General features: G+C 38.4%; 1 pseudogene; it reads right to left on the bottom strand.

Moving 5' to 3' along the window:
* Positions 1 to 338: 338 nt before the first annotated feature.
* LOC100455634 (SPRY domain-containing protein 7-like) lies at positions 339 to 7,528 on the bottom strand (annotated as a pseudogene).
* Positions 7,529 to 10,635: the final 3,107 nt, after the last annotated feature.

The following is a 10,635-nucleotide window of genomic DNA, read 5'->3' as shown; positions in this document are numbered from 1 at the left end:
ACATTCATATCACTAAACAAATATTTTAAATCCCAACTTCACTGTGGTCTATTGAAGACTCTGATCCCTTAGACAACATTAAAAAACATTTTTTTCTTAATTTTTTTTTTGTAGAGATAGGGCCTTGCTATGTTTCCCAGGCTGGTCTTGAACATCTGGCCCCAAGCAATTGCCTGCCTCAGCCTCCCCAAAATACTGGGATTACAGGTACAAGCCACCATGCCTGGCCAACAAGCATATTTTTAAGAATATACTTTCATCTATAGGTCAGGTAAAGCTTTATTAAGTGGTAAACATTTTTAACAGTGGAGAAATACAAGTTTTAAAAGCAAAAATATTCAGAAGGTCTGCTGTTCAAATAATATTTTTTTCAAAACCTGGTGGAAGAGTATGATAAAATTCATTGAAATGAAAATCCAGTTGCATTCTTATCAACATAAATAACTAGATACAGTGTCCCTTGATACCTGATGTTGGACAATGCATATTTTTCCATTCAAGCGTATATTCTACATGGTCATATGTAATACCCCCGCATGTCCCTTCTGTGGAAGGCTGTTTGCTAGCAGCCTATTTTTCTCTTTATTATTGTGGTACAGGGCTCCTTATTTCCCATCACCAGACTGTGTACGTCTTGGCCAAGAGGTCTCTGATTCAAGTTTACTTTATTATTATTTTTTTTACAATTTTTATTGTTTTTTTTATTTCCATAGGTTTTTGGGAACAGGTGGTGTTTGGTTACATTCATAAGTTCTGTAGTGGTGATTTGTGAGATTTTGATGCACCCATCACCCGAGCAGTATAGACTGTACCCAATTTATATTCTTTTATTGCCCACCCACCTTTGACTCTTTCCCCTGAGTCCCCAAAGTCCATTACATCATTCTTATGCCTTTGCATTCTCATAGCTTAGCTCCCACTTATAAATGACAACATACAATGTCTAGTTTTCCATTCCTGAGTTACTTCACTTAGAATAATGGTCTCCAATTCTATTTAGGTTGCTGCGAATGCCATTATTTCATTCCTTTTTTTTTTTTTAATCACTGAATAGTATTCCATGATATATATACGCAACAATTTCTTTATCTACTCCTTGTTTGGTGGGCATTTGGGCTGGTTCCATATTTTTGCAATTGCAAATTGTGCTGCTATAAACATGTGTGTGCAAGTATCTTTTTTTGTGTAATGACTTCCTTTCTTTTGATAGATCCCCAGTAGCGGGATTGCTGGATCAAATGGTAGTTCTACTTTTAGTTCTTTAAGAAATCTCCACACTGTTTTCCATAGTGGCTGTAGTAGTTTACATTCCCACCAGCAGTGTAAAAGTGTTCCCTTTTCACCGCATCCCTGCCAACATCTATTACTTTTTGATTATGGCCATTCTTGCAGGAGTAAGGTGGTATAGCATTGTGGTTTGGATTTGCATTTCCCTGATCATTAGTGATGTTGAGCATTTTTTTTCATATGTTTTTTGGCCATTTGTATACCTTTTGAGAAATGTCTATTTATATCAATTTTTTGATAAGAGTTGTTTGTTTCCTTCTTGCTAATTTGTTTGAGTTCCTTGTAGATTCTGGATATTAGTCCTTTGTTGAATGTATAGATTGTGAAGATTTTCTCCCCCTCGATGGGTTGTCTGTTTACTTTGCTGATTGTTTCTTTTGCTGTGCAAAAGCTTTTTAGTTTAATTAAGTCCTACCTATTTATCATTGTTTTTGTTGCATTTGCTTTTGGGTTCTTGGTCATGAAGTCTTTGCATAAGCCAGTGCTTAGAAGGGTTTGTCCAATGTTATCTTCTACAGTTTTTATGGTTTCAGGTCTTAGATTTAAGTCGTTAATCCATTTTTAGTTGATTTTTGTATAAGGTGAGAGATGAGGATCCAGTTTTATTCTTCTACATGTGGCTTGTCAATTATCCCAGCACCATTTGTTGAATAGAGTGTCCTTTCCCCACTTTATGTTTTTGTTTGCTTTGTGGAAAATCAGTTTTCGTAAGTATTTGGGTTTATTACTGGGTTCTCTATTCTGTTCCATTGGTCTATGTGCCTATTTTTATACCAGTACCAAGCTGTTTTGGTGACTATGGCTTTTTATTATAGTTTGAAATCAGGTAGTGTCATGCCTCCAGATTTATTCTTTTTGCTTAGTCTTGCTTTGGCTATGCAGGCTCTTTTTTTGTTTCCATATGAATTTTAGAATAGTTTTTTCTAATTCTGTGAAGAATGATGGTGGCATTTTGATGGGGATTGCACTGAATTTTTAGATTGCTTTTGTCAGTATGGTCAGTATGGTCATTTTCACAATATTGATTCTGCCCATTCATGAGTATGGAATGTGTTTCCATTTGTTTGTGTTGTCTGTTATTTCTTTCAGCAGTGTTTTGTAGTTTTCCTTGTAAAGGTCTTTTGACTCCTTTGTTAGGTATATTCCTAAGTATTTTATTTTTTCACAGCTATTGTAAAAGGGGTTGAGTTCTTGATTTCATTCTCAGGTCAGTTGCCATTGGTGTATAGCAGAGCTACTGATGTGTGTACAGTAATTTTGTATCCTGAAACTTTGCTGAAATCATTTATCAGTTCTAGGAGCTTTTTGGAGGAGTCTTTAGGGTTTTCTGGGTATAAAAACATATCATCAGCAAAGAGCAACAGTTTGACTTCCTTTTTACAAATTTGGATGCCCTTTATTTCTTTCTCTTGTCTGATTGCTCTGGCTAGGACTTCCAGAACTATGTTGAATAGAAGTGGTGAGAGTGATCATCCTCCTCTTGTTTCACTTCTCAGAGGGAATGCTTTCAACTTTTCCTCATTCAGTGTGATGTTGCTTCTGGGTTTGTCATAGATGACTTTTATTACATTAGGGTATTTCCCTTCTATGCCGATTGTGCTAAGCATTTTAATTTTAAAGCGATGCTGGATTTTGTCAAATGCATTTTCTGCATCTATTGAGATGATCATGTGAGTTTAAAAAATTCTGTTCATGTGGTGTATCACATTTATTTACTTGTGTATGTGAAACCATCCCTGCATCCCTGGTATGAAACCCATTTGATCATGGTGGATTATCTTTTTGATATGCTGTTGGATTCAGTTAGCTATTATTTTGTTAAGGATTTTTGCATCTATATTCATCAGCAACATTGGTCTGTGGTTTTCTTTTTTTGTTATGTCTTTTCCTGGTTTTGGTGTTAGAGGGATGGTGGCTTCATAGAATAATTTAGGGAGGATTCTTTCTCTGTCTTGTGGAATAGTGTCAATAGGATCAGTACCAATTCTTCTTTGAATGTCTGGTAGAATTCAGCTGTGAATCCATCTGGTCCTGGACTTTTTTTGTTGGCGATTTTTTTATTATCATTTCAATCTCACTGCTTGCTATTGGTCTGCTCAGGGTTTCTAATTATTTCTGGTTTAGGCTAGGAGGATTGTATATTTCCAGAAATTTATCCATCTCCTCTAGGTTTTATAGTTTATGTGCATAAATTGTTCATAGTAGTCTTGCATGGTGTTTTGTATTTCTGTGGTGTCAGTTGTAGTATCTCCCATTTTGCTTCTAATTGAGCTTATTTGGTTCTTCTCTCTTCTTTTCTTGGTTAATCTTGCTAATGGTCTATTATTATTTTTCTTTTCAAAGAACCAGCTTTTTTTTTCACTTATCCTTTGCATTTTTGCATTTTTTTTGTTTCAATTTCATTTAGTTCTTCTCTGATATAGGCTATTCCTTTTCTTCTGCTGGGTTTGGATTTGGTTGGTTCTTGTTTCTCCAGTTCCTTGAGGTGTGACCTTAGGTTGTCTATTTGTGCTCTTTCAGACTTTTTGATGCAGGCCTTTAAGGTTATGAACTTTCCTCTTAGCACCACCTTTGCTGTATTTTGTAGATTTTGATAGATTGTGTCACTATTATTCAGTTCAAAAAAATGTTTAGTTTCCATATTGATTTCATTGTTGACCCAATGATCACTCAGGGGCAGATTATTTAATTTTCATGTATTTTAACGGTTTTGAGGGTTCCTTTTGGAGTTAATTTCCAATTTTATTCCACTGTGGTCAGAGAGGGTACATGATATAATTTAAGTTTTCCTAAATTCATTGAGACTTGTTTTGTGGCCCATTACATGGTCTATTTTGGAGAATATTCCATGCAGTGATGAATAGAGTATATTTTGTGTTTTTTGGTAGAATGTTCAGTACATATCTGTTAATAAATGTTAAGTCCATTTATTCTAGGGTGTAGTTTAAATCTATTGTTTCGTTGGTGACTTTCTGTCTTGATGATCTGTCTAGTGCTGTCAGTGGAGTATTGAAGTCTCCCACTATTACTGTGTTGTTGTCTCTCTCATTTCTTAGGTATAGTAGTAATTATTTTATAAATTTGGGAGGTCCAGTGTTAGGTGCATGTATATGTAGGACTGTGATAGTTTCCTGTTGGACAAGGCCTTTTATCATTATATAATGCCCCTCTTTGTCTTTTTTAATTGCTGTTGCTTTAAAGTTTGTTTTGTGTGATATGAGAATAGCTACTCCTGGTGGCTTTTGGTGTCCATTTTTGTGGAATGTCTTTTTCTACCCCTTTACCTTAAGTTTATGTGATTTCTTATGTGTTAGGTGAGTCTCTTGAAGGCAGCAGATACTTGGTTTGTGGATTCTTATCCATTCTGCCATCCTGTATCTTTTAAGTGGAGCATTTAAGCCATTTACATTCAGTGTTAGTATTGGGATGTGAGTTACTATTCTATTCATCATGTTATTTGTTGCCTGAATACCTGTTTTTTTTTTCAAAGTTTACTGTGTTGTTATTTTATAGGTCCTGTGAGATTTATGCCTTAAGGAGGTTCTGTTTTGATGTGTATTTTGAGTATCTGTTTCAAGATTTAGTGCTCATTTTACCAGTTCTTGTAGTGCTGGCTTTGTAGTGGTGTATTCTCTTACCATTTGTTTGTCTAAAACAGACTGTATCTTTCCTTCATTTATGAAGTTCAGTTTTATTGGATGCAAAATTCTTGGCTGAGAATTGTTTTGTCTAAGGAGGCTGAAGATAGGACCCCAATCCCTTCTAGCTTGTAGGGTTTCTGCTGAGAAATCTGCTGTTAATCTTATGGGTTTTCCTTTATAGGTTACCTTGTACTTTTGCCTCACAGCTCTTAATACTCTTTCTTCCATTTTGACTTTAGATAATCTGATGACTATGTGCCTGGGTGATGATCTTTTTGTGATGAATTTCCCAGGGGTTATTTGAGCTTCTTGTATTTGGATGTCTAGATCTCTAGCAAGGCTGTGGAAGTTTTCCTCTATTATTCCCCCAAAATATGTTTCCCCAACTTTTAGATTTCTCTTCTTTCTCAGGAATGCCAATTATTCTTAGATTTGGTCATTTAACATATCCCAAACTTCTTGGAGGCAATGTTCATTGTTTTTTAAATTCCTTTTTCTTTGTCTTTGTTTGAGCTCTGAAGTTCTTTCTTCTGCTTGTTTGATTCTATTGCTGAGACTTTCCAGTGCATTTTGCATTTCTATAAGTGTGCCTTGCTTTCCAGAAATTGTGATTGTTTTTATTTATGCTACCTATTTCACTTAAGATTTCTCCCCTCATATCTTGTATCAGTTTTTTGATTTCATTAAATTGGACTTCACCTTTCTCTGGTGCTTCCTTGATTAGCTTAATAATCAACCTTTTGAATTCTTTTTCTGGCAAATCAGGGATTTCTTCTTGGTTTGGATCCATTGCTGGTGAGCTAGTGTGATTTTTTGAGTGTGATAAAGGAACTTGCTTTGTCATATTACCAGAATTGTTTTTCTGGTTCCTTCTCATTTGGGTGGCCTATGTTAGAGGGAAGATCTGGAGCTCAAGGCTGTTGTTCAGATTCTTTTGTCCCATGGGGTGCTCCCTTGGTGTTGTATTCTCCCCCTTTTCCTAGGGATGTGGCTTCTTAAGCACTGAACCCTAGCTATTGTTATTTCTTTTCTGGATCTAGCCACCCAATGTGGGTACCATGTTCTGGGCTGGTACTGGGGATTGTCTGTCACAGCACAGAGTCCTGTGATGTGAACCATGTTCCAGTCTCTCAGCCATGGATAGACACACCTGTTCTGGTGGAGGTGGCAGAGGAGTGAAATGGACTCTGTGAGGGTCCTTAGTTGTACTATTATTGCTTATTGCACTAGTTTTGTGCTGGTTGGCCTCCTGCCAGGAGGTAGCACTTTCAGGAGAGCATCAGCTGTGGTAGTATAGGGAGGACCAGGCAGTGGGTGGGGCTCTAGAAATCCCAAGAGAATATGACCTTTGTCTACCCAGGGTGGGTAGAGAAAGACCATCAGGTGGGGGCAGGGTTAGGCATGCCTGAGTTCAGATTCTCCTTGGGTGGGGCTTGTTGTGGCTGCTGTAGGGGATGGGATATGGTTCCCAGGTCGATGGAGTTATGTTCCCAGGAGGATTATGGCTGCCTCTGCTGTGTCATGCAGGTCACCAGGGAAGTGGAAGAAAGCTGGCAGTTACTAACCTCACTCAGCTTTTATGCAACTCAAAGAGCCAGTCTCACTCCCACTGTGTCCCACCTCAACAGCACTGAGTTTGTTTCCAGGCTCTGAGTGAGCAGGGCTGAGAACTTGCCCCAGGCTACCAGCCTCTGGGCTGATAAATCAGGCAGGGCTTTCAGGTTTTGCGCCTCCTCGCCTGCCTGTCTGCACTCTGGATTCACCCATCTCCCCCACGTTCTGTCTAAGAAACTTTTCATTTGGTTAGAATTGTTACAAAGTTCAGCTGGAGGTTTCCTTCTCCTTGTATTTTTCCAGTTTCTCTGGCAGCCCTCCCCAAGGACTCCTGTGAAACAAAGTCAGACATGGCTTCTCTGGGGACCTAGAGAGCCCACAGGACTCTTCTCCCTGCTTCCTCTACTCCTGTATTTCACTCAGCTCTCTAAATTATCTCAGCTCCAGGTAAGGTCAAATCCTTCTCCTGTGATCTGGACCTTAAGGTTCCTCAGTGAGGGTGTGTGATCAGGGGAGGACGATCCCTCTTTCCTGCTTTCACACTTTGGGCACTCACATTATTTCGGCTGTCTCTCAGGTCCTGCAGGAGCAATCTGTTCCCTTCAAGGGATCTGTGGATTCTCCCAGCTTTCCTGCAGCAGCTCTTGAAGCAAAAGTTCATGATGTGAGTTTCCACATGCTGCTCTGTCCATCTGAATGGGAGCTGCGGTTTAGTCCTGCCTCCTATCTGCCATTTTTTTCTCCCCCTCTCTGATTCAAGTTAACTTTCTGAGCAACACCAGTATCCCAGATTCCTGTGAAGCAACACCAGTATCCCAGATTCCTGTGAAGTGGATCTTGAATTCATAGTAGCTTTTGTTTTGATGTAAAAGTGCACTGGCTAAACAATCTCATGTTCCATATATTCTTCTGTCATTTTTTACAATGACAACATCTGTTCCCATGTGTCATATGTCCTGCTGCATGACTGGCATAACCTTCAGAAGGATGTGGCTGGTCCCACTGTCTCTGCAGCACTGCAGGCAGCACAACACTGAGGTGACCATCACACAGTGACCACTGACTCTGCTGTCCTTTATCTTTTATCTGTCTCTATAGATTTGCCTTTTCCAGAATGTCATGTAGTTGGAACCATACAGTATGCAGCCTTCTCAAATTGGCTCCTTTCATTTAGCAATATGCTTTTAAGGGTTTCTTTCACTTTTGTTGGCATTTGGTGGCAGAAGCAGGCCAAGGATATACCTGATGAGAGACTCAGGGCTTTCCCTCTCTTGAAATTTCCTCCAGGCATTGTTTTTGGAAGACATTTGAATAGTTTTCATGAAGAACCCAAACAACATGGAAAAATAAGCAGACAATTGTGCCAGCCGGCTGGATGTGACTGGCTATATTCTGAATAACAGCTCTGGTAGATTGTTAAGGTAATTGTCCCTAGTGAATCATGCCTCCCAGTATCTGTGTCTTTTTATGGTTCCTTTCCACACTGACACTTGGCCAAGTGACTTGCTTTTACCATTGGAATGTTAGTACATGTGATACAAACAGAAGCTTAAAAAGCCGTTGTGCATAGGAGTTGTCCTCTTTTGCTCCTGGGAATTCTTGGGACACATATGAAAAAGACCAGGCTGGCCACCTTGAGGATGAGAAACCACTCTAAGAGAGAGGCTCAGCTAACAGAGAGCACCAAGTGCCACACATATGAATGAGGCCATCTTAGACCACCCAGCCCCAGCTGAGGTATTGGATAAATATAGTCATATGGTTGACCCAGGAGAGTCCAGCAGAAGAAGCACTCAGCTGAGTCCAGACCAAATTCTTTATCCCTAATGTTTGTAAGAATTATAAAATGATTATTTTATACCACTAAGTTTTGAGGTGATTTATTACACAACAATAAATAATCAATACAATAATGACATTAATTTGAGTTACCTGTTATGGGCCATCAGCTAAAACTGGCCTGCCTGTACATGTGTTGACAGGATCTAAGTATAGAGAAATTAAACACACTGAGGGGACAAAAATTTATATTCTTTTGAACTTAAGAAATATTCTTAAAGACATTTCACTTTTTTGAACTCTAAAAACATCTTCCTGTTAACTTCTTTTGCAGCTTATTAGTCACTTAAGTCTGTTTGTCTTCCCCACCTTGAAGTAATTTTCCTGTTGAAAACCCTCTTCCTTGGAAGCTGGTGATAGTGCTAACTTTCCTTAGTGTTAAAATGATTTGCCCAGAGGTGACAGGGAGCATCATGTGCATACTCACCTATATGGTACAGACTTTGTGTCCATGACAAGGTTATTTGTTTGTGCCAACCTTGTTTTTTTAATCTATACCCTTTGCATACTGTCATTTAAAGTCTGATTATAATTATTTGTAGATATTGTCTATGTGTTTCCAACTAAGGGCAGAAGTGCTACAAAGTGACAAAAAGAGCACACCTTGGGGTCAGACTTCATGGGTTTTTATTGAAGTTCTCCTACTTACTGTGTGGCCTTGAAAAAATTACTTAACTTTATTGTTCTTTAGTTTCCCACTCTGTAAAATGAGCATATAACCAGCCTTATAAGGTTTAGAAGTTTAAAATGATGTAATTGACACAAAGCACTTATAATGGTGCCTAGCACATGTTCTCCATCAGTATTTGCTGTTATTATATAAAGGGACAAGGTCTCAGAGCCTGAAGGCAGCTTGAAGCCAGGCCTCTCAGAGAAAACTTTTAGAAATTAAGCTGACTTTAATAAGACTCTAACGTGGACAAAATCTTCTGTTAAGGATACAAAAACATACCTTTCTAAGGGAACATGGCCACCTGACATTCTGCTCCTATGCCAAGGCCCTTCTTCTATTATTCAGTAATTCCTTATTATAAATTGTTTGTTGTGTGCCTGCTATGAAGAATATGGAAAATCACTGTACATCATTATTTTTCTTAAGGAGCTTCCAGGAAAAATTAAATAACTAACAAAGACAGAAGTACAGGATATGTTACAGGTCAATCTATGCTAAGTGCTAAGTGACAGTAAGTGTTGTAGAAGTTCAGAGAAGGGAGAGATCCTTGAGGCTAAAGGAGGAAAGGTAGGCTTCCTAGAAGAACTAAACCTTGAGCTGGGCCTTAAGGATTTATTAGGTAGAAAGGAGAAGGAAGTCATCACAGGCACGGGGTACATCTTAAGCAAAGACAGAGAGGCTGATGTGGTTAAGTGAATTCAGATAACTGAAGAGATCAGTAAGGCTATCTTAATGATCCTCTTAATGATCAACTTGCAGTATTTGAGTTTTCTCCATAATTAAACTCCCCTTTGTTTTTTTCTTCTCCTTCCCTTACTCCAGCACAACTGGTTCTCCACAGATCCTCTGTCTTACAAGACAGCATTGTGGAAATTTATTTGGCCTGGCAGGTAGAAAGGTTGTTCAGCTCAAGTCCAAGCTCCCAAAGGGATATTACAAAGTTGCTATCTGGCTGTCAATATCCTGTGCCTATTGAAGCATGCATTTGTAGTTCATTGTATAAAAAAATGAAGAAAAAGAAAGAGCATAGCTTCTGTAAGAGGTTTGGAGCTTTGGTGAAGAAAGGCATGACTTCTGTAAGAAGTTTGTGGCAGAAATCACGTTCTAAAGCTGATTAAATCTCTAGGATTTGTAAGAGACAATTTTGAGCAATGAAAGGCAAATTAATTTTTACACAGCCATGTGCTACAAAGAGCAGGGAAATTAGGCAGGAGAAGAAAGTGGTGTAGAAAAAAATATCCCAACAGGAAAGCAAAATCACAGGGCATCATCTATAGACATTCTGGAGCATCCAGCCTAAGTAAACATATAGAATTGTGATGTGGTGGACATGTTTCTTTATTCTTCTGAAACAGGGTGAAAGCAGAGAAGACTCACATGGAGCTGAAAGCAGTTATTCCTCTGTACAAAAAAGATGCAGAGCAAGTACTTTGGAGGTTCTGAATTCTAAGTGAATGAATACTAAGGAAACCACTTATCACTTTCTTGAAATTTCTAAGAATATGGAGCAATAGGAATGCAATAGTCACAAAGCAGCACAAAAATGTAACTTTCTTTCTTTTCTTTCTTTCTTTTTTGTTTTTTACATTACAGAGCTTAACTTTGTTCTGAGCCCTCACATCCATGTGGTGATTTTTTTCA

Source organism: Pongo abelii, chromosome X, assembly GCF_028885655.2.
Source record: "Pongo abelii isolate AG06213 chromosome X, NHGRI_mPonAbe1-v2.0_pri, whole genome shotgun sequence".
In the NCBI taxonomy this organism is placed as follows: Eukaryota; Metazoa; Chordata; class Mammalia; order Primates; family Hominidae; genus Pongo; species Pongo abelii.
The sequence above is the reverse complement of the archived record's forward strand: the minus strand, read 5'-3'. Positions and strand labels throughout refer to the sequence as shown.